This window comes from Oxyura jamaicensis, chromosome 14 (assembly GCF_011077185.1).
Source record: "Oxyura jamaicensis isolate SHBP4307 breed ruddy duck chromosome 14, BPBGC_Ojam_1.0, whole genome shotgun sequence".
In the NCBI taxonomy this organism is placed as follows: domain Eukaryota; kingdom Metazoa; phylum Chordata; class Aves; order Anseriformes; family Anatidae; genus Oxyura; species Oxyura jamaicensis.
In genome coordinates this window covers 12674783-12688000 of record NC_048906.1, presented here as the reverse complement: position 1 = coordinate 12688000, position 13218 = coordinate 12674783, and the positions used below count along the sequence as shown (strand labels likewise).

The following is a 13218-nucleotide window of genomic DNA, read 5'->3' as shown; positions in this document are numbered from 1 at the left end:
CAGCAAAGCAGGGGCTGCAGGGGGGGGATTACTTCATGCTCTTGCAATGCTGTTTTGCTGCTCGGTGGCAGTCCTCCCGCGTGGAAGGGCTCAGCCGCGGCCGCTGGTTCCGAGCGGGGCTTTGCTTCCCAGAGAGATTTCCTTCTCTCTCCGGCTAAGCTGGCTTCCGAGCAGATTTTTGTTCTTCTGAACGGTGCGTTCAGCAGGTCCCGCGGGCGTTTCGGTGCCTTTTTGTGTGCTCGGGGCTTTCCTCGGCCGGCAGGTTGATTCCAGCCCTGGGGCTTTTTTCTTCCCTCTGTTTCCAGGAGATTTCTGCAGAAAACCCGAAGCCCGGTGACAGACCCGGGAGGGAGCCGTGGCCCTGCCCTGTCCCCTCGGAGGTTACTTTCCTCTTCTATTTATTTTTTCCTCGTTGCAAGTTGGGTTTCCTCGGGTCCAGGTGGGAATGGGGGCATAGGGAAAGTTCCCATGCTGGTGGCGTTGCAGCTCAGCCAGCCAAGTGAGACCACGGAGTGTCCAGGTGTGCCCTGTAAAAAAACTTCTGGGGTATAAGCAAGGAGCTCTGTGCCCTTCAAAGAAAGAAGGGAAGGAGGACTGGGCAGTGGGTTTCTGGATGCCGGTTCCTTTAGGCCAGGAGACCCCAGGACATGTGAACGTGGGGTGGGATGGGACGGGATGGGGTGAGCAGCCTGGCTGGGGCCGGTGGGTGAGCGCTCACCCCGCTGAAGGCCGTGCGAAGGAGGGGCCGTCGGGAGCCCCGTTTGCCTCCCCGGGCCTTCCCCTCCCACGGGCAGGGGGAGATGCTGAGGGGGGGACGCTCAGGAGCAGCTCGCTTATCCTCTCTCTTTCCCCCACGGCTACTTTTTCTTGCTCTCAGCAGATAATTACAGCAGTAAAATAAGGAGGGAGCTGTTTGCCTTCCTTCTGTATCGTAAATATTCTGCCTATCAAGCAGTAAGTCTAGAAATAATTAAACCCAAGGGGAGATGCTTTGTACATCTTAAACCCGGGCTTCCCCTGCCGGGATCATCCTCCCGGGTGCGGCTGTTTTGCTTTAGTTGCTCGAGTTAATTTTACTGCAGTGCCGAGGGCTCCTGTGCGCTTCCCGAGGTCTTTCTGCGTTTTGAGGAGTCTGGGGCTTGCTCGGCAGCTTCTCTTCTGCCCCGAAAGGCGCAGTGCTGTTAGGTGGGAGCTTCCTCTTCACACTGCCAGGGACAGGGTGGAAAGCTGACCTTTGCTGCAGCTTTCACCCCACCGCACCAAAGGTAGCCTGGGCTATTTTTTTTTTATAGAGTTTCTCGTCTCATTTAAAATTATGAGAACATATTTCCCATAATAGTCGCATGACTTAGCCGACATCCTTCCCTCTCCCCTTCCACTAAGTAAAAATCCAGATCGGCTTTGATGCTAACAAAAATCATCTGAGCGCTTCCCGGAGCTGGGGTCGTGTTTGTGCCGCGGAGCTGCGCCCATCTCGGGAGGTCTCCTCCAGCGCACGGAGAGGTAGCTGGCGGCGCGGGGGGAGCAGATGTTTTTTGGGGAGGCTGGTCCATGCCCCAGAAAAGCCCCAGGCTCGGTGAGGAGAGCCCCACATCTCAGCGTCTGTTCCTGGAGAACAGCTCCCGGCAGGAGGAGGCACCTCCTGCCCTGGGCAGCGCGCGGGGCGAGGCGTTTCTCCAGCGCTACTTGAGGAGTTGTGCTTCTGGTGTTCGTCTGGGTGCAAACTCGTGTGGCTGTGTGTCGTGTTCCTGCAGGAGAATTAAATCAGGATAATTAAATTAATGGTCAGAAAAAGGCGAGATGTTACCCTGTATGGCAGTCATTATGACTATGGGGCTTTTAATTACCAGCCCTATCCCTCCAGCTCGAGAGCAAACACTCTTCTTGTTAGCTTAAAGGATTTAATTTTCGAAGAGGGCACACCACTGCCATTTACACAGCGCTCAGCCACCAAATTCTCATTTACGGCCCTCCACTTGGCAGCGTCCTCAGCGCTGGGAATCGCGGGGAGCGGCGCGGCACCGAGCTGGGGCTGGCAGCCTGCGCCGCGCTGCTCGCGGTGGGCACAGCTCTGGACACACGTCTGAAGTTGGCGCTCACAAGTGCGACCCCAGGGGCTGCTGCTTGAGATCCCAGAGCTGTCCCCTCCCCGGCAGCGGGGGCCGCGGGGCTGGATGCCCTCCGGCGTGCTGCTGCCGGTGCCTGGCCGCTCCCCGTCTGCTGCAGCGCAAGGTGGCGGCTGCTGCTCCTGGGGGCTCGTGTTTTCTTCCGAAAGGAGAAATTTGTGTTGGCTGCTCTGCCTGCCCCAGGCTGAGCTCAACACGCTGCGGAGCCCAGGGCTATTTTAAGCTTGGGGTTTTTCTCTGTCCAGCCTGCGTCTTCTCCTGGCTGCGCTCGCCTTTCTGCTTTGACTTGTGTCCAGCTTCTCCCTGGTTCAAGGTGAGATGCTAAAGGACGTCGGCGTGGGCAGCTGGGGCAGGTGCGTGGTGCTGAGGCGATGTCAAACACCGCAGCCCTTCTGATGGAGGCTGCGGTCCCTAGAGCAGGAAGGGACAAGTGGCAGCCCAGGATACCCCTGTTGCCTTGGGGTGCCACTTTCCTACCTCCCCCGTCCTGTTTTGCTCAGCAAATCGCAGAATCAGGGAATGGTTTGGGTTGGAAGGGACCTTAAAAATCATCTCATTGCAGCCCTCCTGCCAGACGCTGCTGGAGCCTCCTGCTGCTTTATGTGCTCGTCTCCAAACTGCACGGTCGTGTCTCCCTGGGTGAGAACAAGAGCACTTGGGCTGAGCGGCGATCCCCGGAGAGCCAGGGCACTGTTTGTTGGGAATGCCAAAAGACACACGGAAAGGCTGCGTGGCTGGAGGCTGGGGACGGAGCTTGGCTGGGGACGGAGCTTGGCTGGGACAGCGGTGCCATTTCGGCAGCGCTGAAACGCTCCGGGGAAGGCGTCAGGCGGGGCTGGATGCTGTAGCTCGGGTGGACCCAGCTGATGCGGTCCCTGCTCCGCTTCAGCTGCTGGGTGGGGTGGGAGAGGGACCTCACTAGGTGGGGCTGCTGGCTGCTTGCCCCTCCGCTGCCTCCCCGGAGGAGCGGCTGGCAGCGCTCCGCGCCCTCTGATGCTGCTCAAGCCCCGCTTTCCGGGGCGAGCGGCCCTGGCACGGCGCGCTCTAGGTGGAGCATTTGTGCCGGAGAGCCCAGGCTATCAAGAGCTTGAATAGGAAGTTACTCTTTGCGATAAATTGATGGCTTCATTTTTTTGACCTTTGAAAGCTTTTCGTGCTTTAGCTACGTGTAGGAAATGAAATTTCTCGTGCTGAGAAACAGCGAGTTCTAGCCCTGGGAAAGAATGACCGACGTGATCTGTCGGATGTCTGGCAGAGCTCGGTTAGCGTGAAGCAGGGCTTGGGTCCCGGGCTGCGTTCCTTCGTTTCAGAACATCTGTCTGCGAGACTGTGGAGCTGGACAGGGGAATCGGGAGAGCTCAGCGCCGCTGGGGTGTTGTGGTGGCTGGGGAGCTCATGGAGAGCCACCAAAGCCCCGGGGCTTCTGGTCTCAGAGAAGGATTTCGGTGGTGACTGAACAGTAGCTTCAGGGAAAATGAAATGCTAAAACGATGAAGGCTGAGGGCTGCTTGATGCTGAGGCTGGGTGAGGTTTGGGCATGGCCTGAAACGTTTCCTGGATCCTCCTGGGGCTCCTCTGACACCATTCCTGCTAGCCATGGGGCTTGGCCACTGGGGCTCGGGTCCTGCTGTGCCGAATGGTGCTGGCTGGTGTGCTCTGTGGGCATCGCTCTGGCTGTCGCTGAGCTGTCATCTCTTCCCTTACCATTTCTTTAGCTTTCTGGGGGCATAACAGTCTGTGCTGTCCCTGTTCTGGGCGTTTTGTGGCTTGTGTTCCTAAGCCCTCTCCCAAAGGAAAGGCAGCAACCTCACTTTCCTCCCGGGGACTCGTTCCCCTTGCAGCTAAGCGGGCTGTGGAGCGCCCAGATCAACACCCTGGGTGTGCCTGCGAGTTGCTGCCGTGCTGGTTACCTGGTTTGGGGTGGGTGTGGGATGGACGTGGTACAAACCCTTATACTCTCTCTGTTTTTATTTACAGAACTCATCCGGGGACATCATCGCCTCTGCCTCGGCCGTGGCAAAGGACGGTTCGGCCTCTTGGTGCGGCCGCGGTGACGCCGGGGGAGCTGCCCACGTTCGCAAGCCTGCGGGCGGTAAGAGCCAGGCAGGGCAGCTCTGTCCCATGTGTAGTACTTCGTAGGTGGTTCAGTGTGCAAATATGGATAAGAAACTCCAGAAGTCCCTCTGAGGTATTTGTTCTGCTTCTTCCTCTCGTGAGCTCTGCTCTCTTTGCCGTGTGTTGGTGTGTGATTGAAATAGGGAGGGTGCAGTTGTCCTCTGGCTGTGCTCAAGCTCCTTCGGCTCTCTTCTTTTCTCTCCTTTTGGTTCAAAAGCATTCCTTTCTAACAGGGTACAGGGGGAAATTGGTTAAAGTCTTACTTAAATGCTTTTTTTGGGGTCATAAGCTGAGTGTAATGAGTACTGCTTGTTAAATCATGTATTTGTCCTGGTTGGGGATTGCAACGCACACCGAAACCCCTGTGACTTGCCAGCAGATGCAGGTGCTCAGTCTGCCCTGCTGGATGTTGCCTTGCAAAGCCCCGTGCCTGCAGGTGCCCGGAGCTCTGCCCGGGGTGACTGAGCTCCAGCCATGGCTGCGTGCTGTGGACCCCAGACAGATGGGAGGATGGAAGGCCAGGGGGTCGTGGCAGCAATACCTCGAGGTCTTTTTGTCCTGACTGCCACAAGCACAAGGAAGACCTCGTCTTGGCCTTGAAGCCTGTGCTGTGATGCTACAGTGGCACGCATCCCCACCCCGAGAGCAGAAGATTTGGTGATGTCAGGTGGACGAGCAGAGGAGAGGTGTGTGAGAGCTGGCTCCGCAGGGTGTTTCACGGGGTTAATAAGCCCCGTGTGCAGTGTCACAGGCTACTAAATGGCAAAGTCCCTAACCACTGCGGGGCTTTACTGCGAGTCTGGATGTCCAGAGATGTTCTCCTCCTCCCAAAAGAAGAGGTGAGGCAGGAGGGAGCTGGCTGTGCAGGTCTGGGCGCACCCGCTCAGCCAGCGCCCGCTGTGGAGAGGCTCGGGGAGGCTGCTCCGCACGGCAGCACCTCGGGCTGGTGGTCCTGGCAGGCCGGGTGGTGTTTTCCGTCTGGTGTTACGGCAGGAGATACCAGGTGGTTCCCAGGAAACAGCGTTCTGGATACGTGGAAGCTGGCGTGGGTTTCCTCCGATGCAAAATGGGTTCGTAGGAACATGCCAGGCTCCTTTACGGAGCAGCTTGAGAGCTAATGCAAGGCACTGCTGTGTGAGAGCAACATATCGTCGGTGAGTTACTCACCTCGTTAACGAGGTCAGATCATTGCCTTGTAACCAAATTAGTTTGTTTTGCTCTAATCAGCTTTAGTAGCTAGAGTGCTCAATAATTACTTGTCTTTATGAAAGAGATGGGGCAGCAGGAGGATAGCTGCTGGCAGACTTCTCCGGCTCTGAAATGAATTGTGCAGATTATTTGGGAAGGCATCCTTCCAGATGCATGATGCACCCGGAGCGATGCTGTCAGATCCCGGCTGCAGCCAGGAATGACTGCGGCCTGTGGCCTTGCTCCCCTGCAAACAGCCGTCCTCGGGGGGTTCCGGAAAGCGTGTGCAGCAGGAACGTCTTTGGGCTCTGCTGCAAACGTCTCTTTATACCAGGCAGGATTGTGATCAGTGTGTGAGGTGAACTTCTCCTTCCTTTAACCCACGTACGTTGCTAAGACCCCAGGTGCTGTCAAATACAGCTGCTCTCTAAAGCTCAAAACGTCCTCCTGGGTGTTTGCACCTCTAGTGTCTCTTCCCTTTTCCAGCGTGAGGGGTGCGTTCTTTGAAACACCCGCCTGTGGCGGCGTGGGTGGACGGAGAGGGCTGCATGCAGCTCGTGAGGGCGGCTGAGAGCCGCCGTCCCTGCGTAGCGGTGGTGACCTGCCTCAGGAGGAATGACTGTCACCTGGCCCTGCTCCTTACGGGCGATGGGGACAGCTACGTGGTGTGCCGTGCAGCAGAGGGTCATGCGTGTGCCACCCCCGTGTCCAGCTGCTGCACGGCAAGGGAAGAGCAGTGACGGCTGGCAGCAGCTCTTCTGGGGTTAGGTCCTGCCATGCCCTCGGTCTCTTTTGGCAGACTCGTACCTGTAGGCTGAGCCGGAGGGAAAAACGAGAGAAGCTTCTGATCAGAAGTTGCCCTTTTCTCTGTGAGAGACTTCCTGAAAAAGGATGAGTTCCTGCTGGAGCCACCAGTTCTGTCTACCCTTAACGCGCGTCCTGATTTTAGCTAGAATATTGCTCCTTCTTGCTGTTCTTTCTGATGTCCCTTGAGGTATTTTCCTCTGGCTCAGTTCAGATGTATTTCTCCCTGAAGCTGGACAAACTGATGCCGGGTGTTGTTGCTGTCCTGGGGGGTGCCTCCTGGCGCCTCATGGGACTGAAGCAGCCCTTGGGTTGCTGTCTCTGCTGAGCAGACTGAGCACGCGGCAGATGTGGGGGGCGAGGTTTTGGAAACAACTCCGGCTCCCTTTGCTTGGGGGTGGGATGATGTATCCGGAGGTGGTTGTGGAACCTGCAGTTGCTGCCGCAGGTAAGAGACGGGGGATGATGCTGGGGGTGGATCTCAGGCTGAGCAGAAGCTTGCAGGGCAGCAGTTGCTTGCAGATACCTCTTTGGCCTGGCATGGGAACCGGGACATCACCGTAGCATGCATGGCTTAGTGACGTTAAATTTGCCAGGTAAAAGCTCTCCCCCTTGGGTGGGTGCTTCCAGCTGTCCTGTGCCTGCAGGACAGCTCGTGCTGCCTTCTCCTGTGGGCGAGGGCCGGGCCTGCAGCGAGCTGCCATCCCATACCCCCGCTCTGGTCCTCGGCGGTGAATCAGCCCGGGAAGCTGAACAGACGAGAAGCCACGTGCTGGCGTTAAGGTCGTGTTTCTGGTGCTCTGCTCCTGGGCTGGGTCTCACCTACTTCTTCCCGACGAGCAGGTCTGCGGCACCCACCACAACGTCGCCTGGGTTGACCTGCCCCTAGTCCTGAGCCCTAAGCTCTGGGCTGAGCAGAGCCCCCACACTCCTGACTTCTCCTCCTCCTCCTCGCTGTCCCGTGGAGCCCGCGTCTGGCCGTCGTGGCCACCGGAGCCGTACCCCTGCATCCCGTGGGCACGGTGAGCCCCCAGCCGTGCCTGGGAGCTGGCTGGGGGCTAGGGGAGAATCCCCGTCCCCTGCCAGCATCCCGGGCCGCAGAGGCTGGAGCTGGGCTCTGGCTGCTCCATCGGCTTCTCCTGTGGTCGGGTTTGAATTTCCCACATTTTAATTCTATTGCACGTCTTCTATTCCTGTGTCAGGGAACAAGGAGGGCTCTGTGCGGCGGAGCCCCGCTGGAGATGTGCATTTTGGCAATGCTAAAAATACCCCTCGCTTGCTGAGGCTGGTGCGGGTAACCATGGCAACGGGGCTCCAGGAGCAGGGTTAAAAACACTTGCACCAATTAAGGAGAAAATAGAGCTGGTAAAGCTTATAAAACCTAAAAAAAATGGAAAAAAAAAAAAACAAACAGCAACAACCAGGTGATGCTGTGGTCTGCAGGCCGTCCTGGATGGGGTCAGCGTCTTGGATGGGGTCAGTTTAAACCGTCCCCTTCCCCTCTGAAAGCAGCCGAAGCGCCCGCTGAGAGCCCCGCTGTCCCCGCCGAGCGGTGCTGGCAGCCTGCCTGCTCCCGGCCCTGGCTCTCGCCGCGTGCCTGCGGCTGCCCCCCGCACCCTGCGTGCGGCTCCGAAAGCAGCGGCGTCGCCAGGCCGAGCAGGGAGCGTGTTGTCCCTGCTAAGGGCGGCCTGGCTAAAACCTGCAGAGGGTTTTGAGGATGAAAGCTCGGTCTGAAGAACAGGTTTGGGCTGCAGCGTTGGACTGTGCGAGGGGACAGATGTGTTTTGAAATTCACGCACGGAGCCAAAGCCAGTCAGCGGTGATGCTTCCACTGACGGATTAGCTCTGGGCTGGGGAAGCAGTCCTGGTAAAAGCCACCAGATGAGCCCCAAAGCTAAGGGCTAATTCTATTCCGAGTGTGTTTGCTTTAATTATCTTTGCTGAGCCCGGGCCAGGGTCACAGGAAGCCTCGGGGATGTGCCGCCAACCCGCTGGGTGTCCTCTGGCACGGCGGCACGCGCAGGGCCCTCACCCCGGGAGGGGTTTGTCCAGGGGGCTGCTTGTCCTGGGGCCCCGGGGTTCAGGTTGAGCCTCTGGAGTCTCAAGCTGCCTTCTGCTTGTCCCCCGGCGTGCGGGCACGGCCGCGGAGCTGAGGCTGAGGTTGAAGCAGCGGTGGCCAGGAGCTGGAGGCCTGCGGGGAGGGGAGGAAGGAAGCGGGGGCCGTGCAGCTGTGCCGGGAGGATGCTGCGCCCGCTGGAAAGCAGCAGCGGGGTCTCCTGAGACGAGTTAGGTGAAGGAAGCGGCGATGAAGTCACTGGTTTGCTTGGCTCGCTGCTGGCGGGAGGCGCTGCTAGCGGCGGGGACGGGGCGAGAAGGTCAGGGCCAAGGCAGTGGGAAGGCAAACGCACGCTCGTGTCTTGTGTGCACGGGGCCCCTGTCGCTGTCCCCAGGCTGGCAGCCTGCTGAGCGCTTCTGCGTGTGGGACGGTCAGGGTTTAACACTGCGGTCACTGCAGAGGGGTCTCTGTGGCCCCCGGAGCTGCTCCTGCCCCTTCCCTGGGTGTGAGCAGAACCTGAGCCGTGCCTTGTGGGCCAGCAGCTTGGCCGTGATTGTGGGTAGGCACAGCAGGGCTGGCGTTAGCCCCCAGGGGAGGCAGCTGCGGGTGTCCCCACAGCACCCGGGGGTGCTTGCTTAGCTGCTGGGGGGCACCGAGGGCTGCAGGACGTGGCATTGGTGCAGGGAGAGGGATGTGGGGCGCACCCCAAGCCCACCGCAAGGCCTGCTCCCCAGTCACGGTGGGGATTTGGGTTTGTAAACTGGTTTAGGCAAATTAAAAAAAGATTCCAGGGTGGATGCCTTTAATTCGCTTTGAATGACGGTTTGCATCAATTTGGGTTAATTGGGCTGGAGGCCTTCCCATGCGTAGGTTAAAACAAAGGCGTGCGTGGAAGCGTGTTGGAAACGGGGCCAGGCTGGGGAAGAGGCAGAGCTGCGGGCAGGACGTGGGGAGGGCTCGGGCTCGCCTGGGGGCAAAGCTGGCGGCGTGCGGAGGCATCGGGAGCCTTCCCAGGCTGCGGCTCCTGGTGGGGCCTGTTGGACAGGAGAGGGCTCGGTTGTGAGGCTCATGCGGCAGGGATTTAACAGGCAGCCCTGCGTGCTCATCCAGCGAGCTCCCGGCGGGGAGGACGAGGACGGAGAGCCGGGCATCGCGCTGCGGCTGGACCTGGCTGCCCTCGGAGCCGCGGGAGTGCCGGCAGGGACAGGTTTGGAGCGAAGCCTCCTGGGGCAGCAGGTGGTGGGCGGCGAGGTTTCCCCTGAGCCTGGTCCGTTCCCTGGCGTCTCCTCTCGCTGTTACACCGCGTGCGTGCAAGTGCAGCGACTTCTGCCCGCGTCGCTTTGCAGGTGAGCCGGGACACGGCGTGCGCCTGGCCCACGAGCTCTCGGGAGCCCTTCCGCTGGGCTCCAGCTCCTGTGCGGTGTCGCTGTGCCTCTCCTCCTTAGCAGGGATGCTGCCGAAGTTCATCGGGCACTTTCCTGTTTCGGTCACCACTTCTCCAGTGGCCGTGCTTCCCTGTGAAGTGCCCCCAGCCGTGCAGCTGGCTCTGCGCAGGGCTGCTGTGTGTGTACGGGGAGGGGAGACGGCACCGAGAGCTGCTGCTCCCCCCCGGGAAGGTGTAACGTCAAGAGGATTTCTTACAAAGCGTGCCCTATCCCAGCAAAATTAAAATTAGTTCTAATTAAGTGGAGGTTAACCTCCGTGCGTGCTGCAAATTAATGGAACGTGAGATTAACTTATCTTGCAGCACTGGAGGTTCTTGAAAATTACTTGGAGATGAATGCAGCTGTGTGTGTGGTGTGAATTTTTAATTTATGTTAATAGTTCCGGCTTGAGTTAATTAATTTTCAATGACAGACCTTTTGATCTTTTCTAACTCCTGCAGCTTAACGTATACCTTTCCAGCTCGTTTTGTAGTGAAATGAATTGGACAAAAATGCAATCTGTGATAAAAGCAGCCTAAACACGGCCTGAGCTGCAGCCGTGCTGAAGCTTGTCCGGTCTCCCTTTGCTGTGGGGCCCCCTCTGCCTCTGCTATCCAGGGTCTTGGGGGAAAGGAGTATACTTCATCACCCTGGTGTGAGTTTTGGGGGGGAAACCCATTCTGTGTCTGCTTGTTTTTGGCGGTAGTAATTTGCCTTTGCCTTTAGTTTTGTTTCAAAGGGCAGCCTTCTCGGGGCAGCCATCCTTCTCGGGGCAGCTTTCCCTGTTGCCGTGCCCAGGCTCGTGCTCCGGTTTGGCTCGCCCTGGCAGGGAGCGCTGCAGCTCCGCGGGGAAAATCCAGCAGCACCCTGGCAGGGCCCCGGTGTTTCTGCTCGCAGCAAGTCCGTGCTGCTTGGGGGGTGAAGTTGGGGGAGCCAGGGTTTGTGTCAGGATGGGGACTTGGGGTGTAGCCCACTGATTTGCCCTTCTGCGGGGGGCGGCGTTGGACCAGCTGTTTGAGTCATCCCAGCAACGTTTTGCAATTAAAACAGCAGACATCCTCTCTGAAGTTTCCCAGCCCCTGCAAGAGCACTGACCTCAGGAGCTGGCTGTGTGTGAAGCCAAATCTTCGGAGAACGGCTGTTCTCCTCTCCCGGCCTCCTTCCCCTGTGTGCCCCTGAGCCGAGGGGACCCTCGGTCATCTCTGGGTGCAGATCCAAGCCTACCTGCCTGGGTCTGCGCCGGCGGTCCTGCTGCTGGCACCCCCCTGCTCGGCCTGCGGTGGGTGGGAAGCTGTGGCCGTGCCGTTCCCAGCTCCTTATCTCGTGTGGCAGGAACTGGCCGGGGCTCGGTCCCGGGCACCATCCAGCCGATGGAGCGGGGTCAGGCTTTTCCCTCCCCAGCTTGGGCCCTGCCGTGTATCTGTGCTGGTCGCTGCTCCTGGGGCGCTGACTGCAGCATCCCCAGCCCAGGGAGGAGGGAATCGTTCCTCCCGAAATGTCCGAGTGGCACTCGGTTCCCTGTCCGCCTGTTCTGGAGCGAGGCGGGTGGCTGGCCGTGTGGGACGTGGGTGCAGAGAGGTGGCTGGGGCTGGGCAAGGGTCCTGCTGCGCTGAACCCTCCTCAGCGGCCAGCAAGGCTTTCCTTCCGCCCCGCGGGGCGGGGGAGCTCCCTGACCTTTCGTGCAGATTTGTTTCTGCGTTACTTGCCCTTTTAGCGCATGATTGAAAACAAGCTGTAGGGATGCAGCCAGAGCTCCGCAACCGAGCTGCCGGGATCAGGCAGGAGCGTTTCTTGAAGAAACAGAGCAGAAAATGAGCGTGGTTTAAAAGAGTAGGTTTTGTTGCTGCTGATGGATTGCCCGCCTGCAGGGAGATGAAGACCCAGCTCTGGGTGCTGCCGTAGCAGCTCATCAGTCGTGACCGCTTGTGGCACTGCTCAGCACAAGGAACCCCAGAATGGCCAAGGTGGGAAGGGACCTCTGAAGATCACCCGGTCCGAGCAGGATCCCCTAGAGCACGTTGTGCAGGACGGCATCCAGGTGGGGTTTGGGTATCTCCAGAGAAGGAGGCTGCACAACCTCTGTGGGCGGCCTGTCCCAGTGCTCTGTCACCCTCCAGGTAAAGAAGTGCCCTCATGTTCAGCCAGAACCTCCTGTGCTTCAGTTTGTGCCCGTTGCCTCTTTCACTGGGGACAACTGAGAAGAGACCGGCTCCATCCTCTCGACACCCTCCCCTCAGATATTTGTACACATTGATGAGGGCTCCCCTCAGTCTTCTCTTTTCCAGGCCAAACAGGCCCAGCTCTCTCAGCTGGTCCTCACCAGGGCTGAGCAGAGGGGGAGGACCTTGACCTGCTTGCAGCACTCTTCCGAATGCCCCCGGGATCCACAAGGGCACATTGCTCCCTCCCGGTCAGCCTGCTGCCCACCAGGACTGCCAGCTCCCTCTCTGCAGAGCTGCTCTCCAGCAGGTCGGCCCCCGGCCTGTACTGGTGCTGGGCGTTATTCCTCCCTGGGTGCAGGACCCTCACTTGCCCTTGGTGAACTTCATGAGGTAACGGAGCTCGAATGCCCCCGGTGCGGTGCTGGGGGAGGCTCTGGATGCGGCCCCGGAGGTTCCTGCTGCAAGCCTCGTCCCCTGACGGTGCCAGCGCTCGCTCAGGTAGGCAGGAGCAGGGCCAGCCCCGGCTCAGTCCTGTGCCAGGCTGCGGGGACAGCAGTCACTGGTGCAGAGAAAAGGCTAAAACCTTATGAAATCTTTATATCTGAGGAGTACGTGACCTATTCATCTGTCTTTAGGCGTTGGGCAAATATGGAAGAATATTGGATAAAGCACTGCAAATATTTGTAGTTCCCTGAGGGAAGAGCTCTGAGAAACTTCAGGCTTCCTTTTCGTGTCACGTGCAGGCCTTTTTCTTGCTCTGCTTTTCAGGTACAGGTCTTGGCGTGCTTGGCAGAGGGAGGGGGTGAACCTTTCCTAGCAAGGGAGCTGTAGGGCTTTGCCTCCCGTGCCCTGCATCGTGCCGGTGGCTGATGCTGGTGGGTGTCTGCGTGTGGCCAGGTGGTTGTGGAGCTGGTGGAGGGACTTTTGTCCTCCTGTGGGGCAGGACGCGTGGTGGGAGTGTGTGCACCTGGGAGCTGGACACTGTGTGCGTGGGCTGTGTGATGAAGGAGGGGATGGGGCCGTGTGCTGCTCCCACCCCTCGCAGCACTGCAGCCGGGTGTCGGGTTTTGGCTGCTGTTTGCTGACCTCTGTCTCTGCTGCGCTGAGTTCAGCCCTTCCATCCTGCTCCTGCAGAACTAGGAAGTTTCTCTGTGTCTGCACCGAGCAGGTGGTTCAAGGTGGGAAACTTCCAACAGCTGAAGAGGCTGGCGAGGGTTGTGCGGTGCCATCTCCTGCTGCAACGCGTGTAAAAGCCGGACACTTAAAAGCAGGGAAGTCTGAGGGTATCGTACATCTTACCACACATTGTATCCTCCACACCTGGTGCGAAGAACAGTTTCAAA

The 13218-nt window shown here is 58.9% G+C and overlaps 1 protein-coding gene across 1 annotated transcript in view; it reads left to right on the top strand.

The window, feature by feature from the left end:
• The first annotated feature begins 4125 nt into the window (after positions 1–4125).
• Positions 4126–13218, top strand: part of LOC118174297 (ankyrin repeat and fibronectin type-III domain-containing protein 1-like) — a 188095-nt gene continuing 179002 nt past the window's right edge. Inside the window, exons 1-2 of the mRNA XM_035339561.1 lie at positions 4126–4176; positions 7658–7668. The gene's annotated coding sequence lies outside the window, so the exon portion shown is untranslated. The remainder of the gene's footprint in view (positions 4177–7657; positions 7669–13218) is intronic.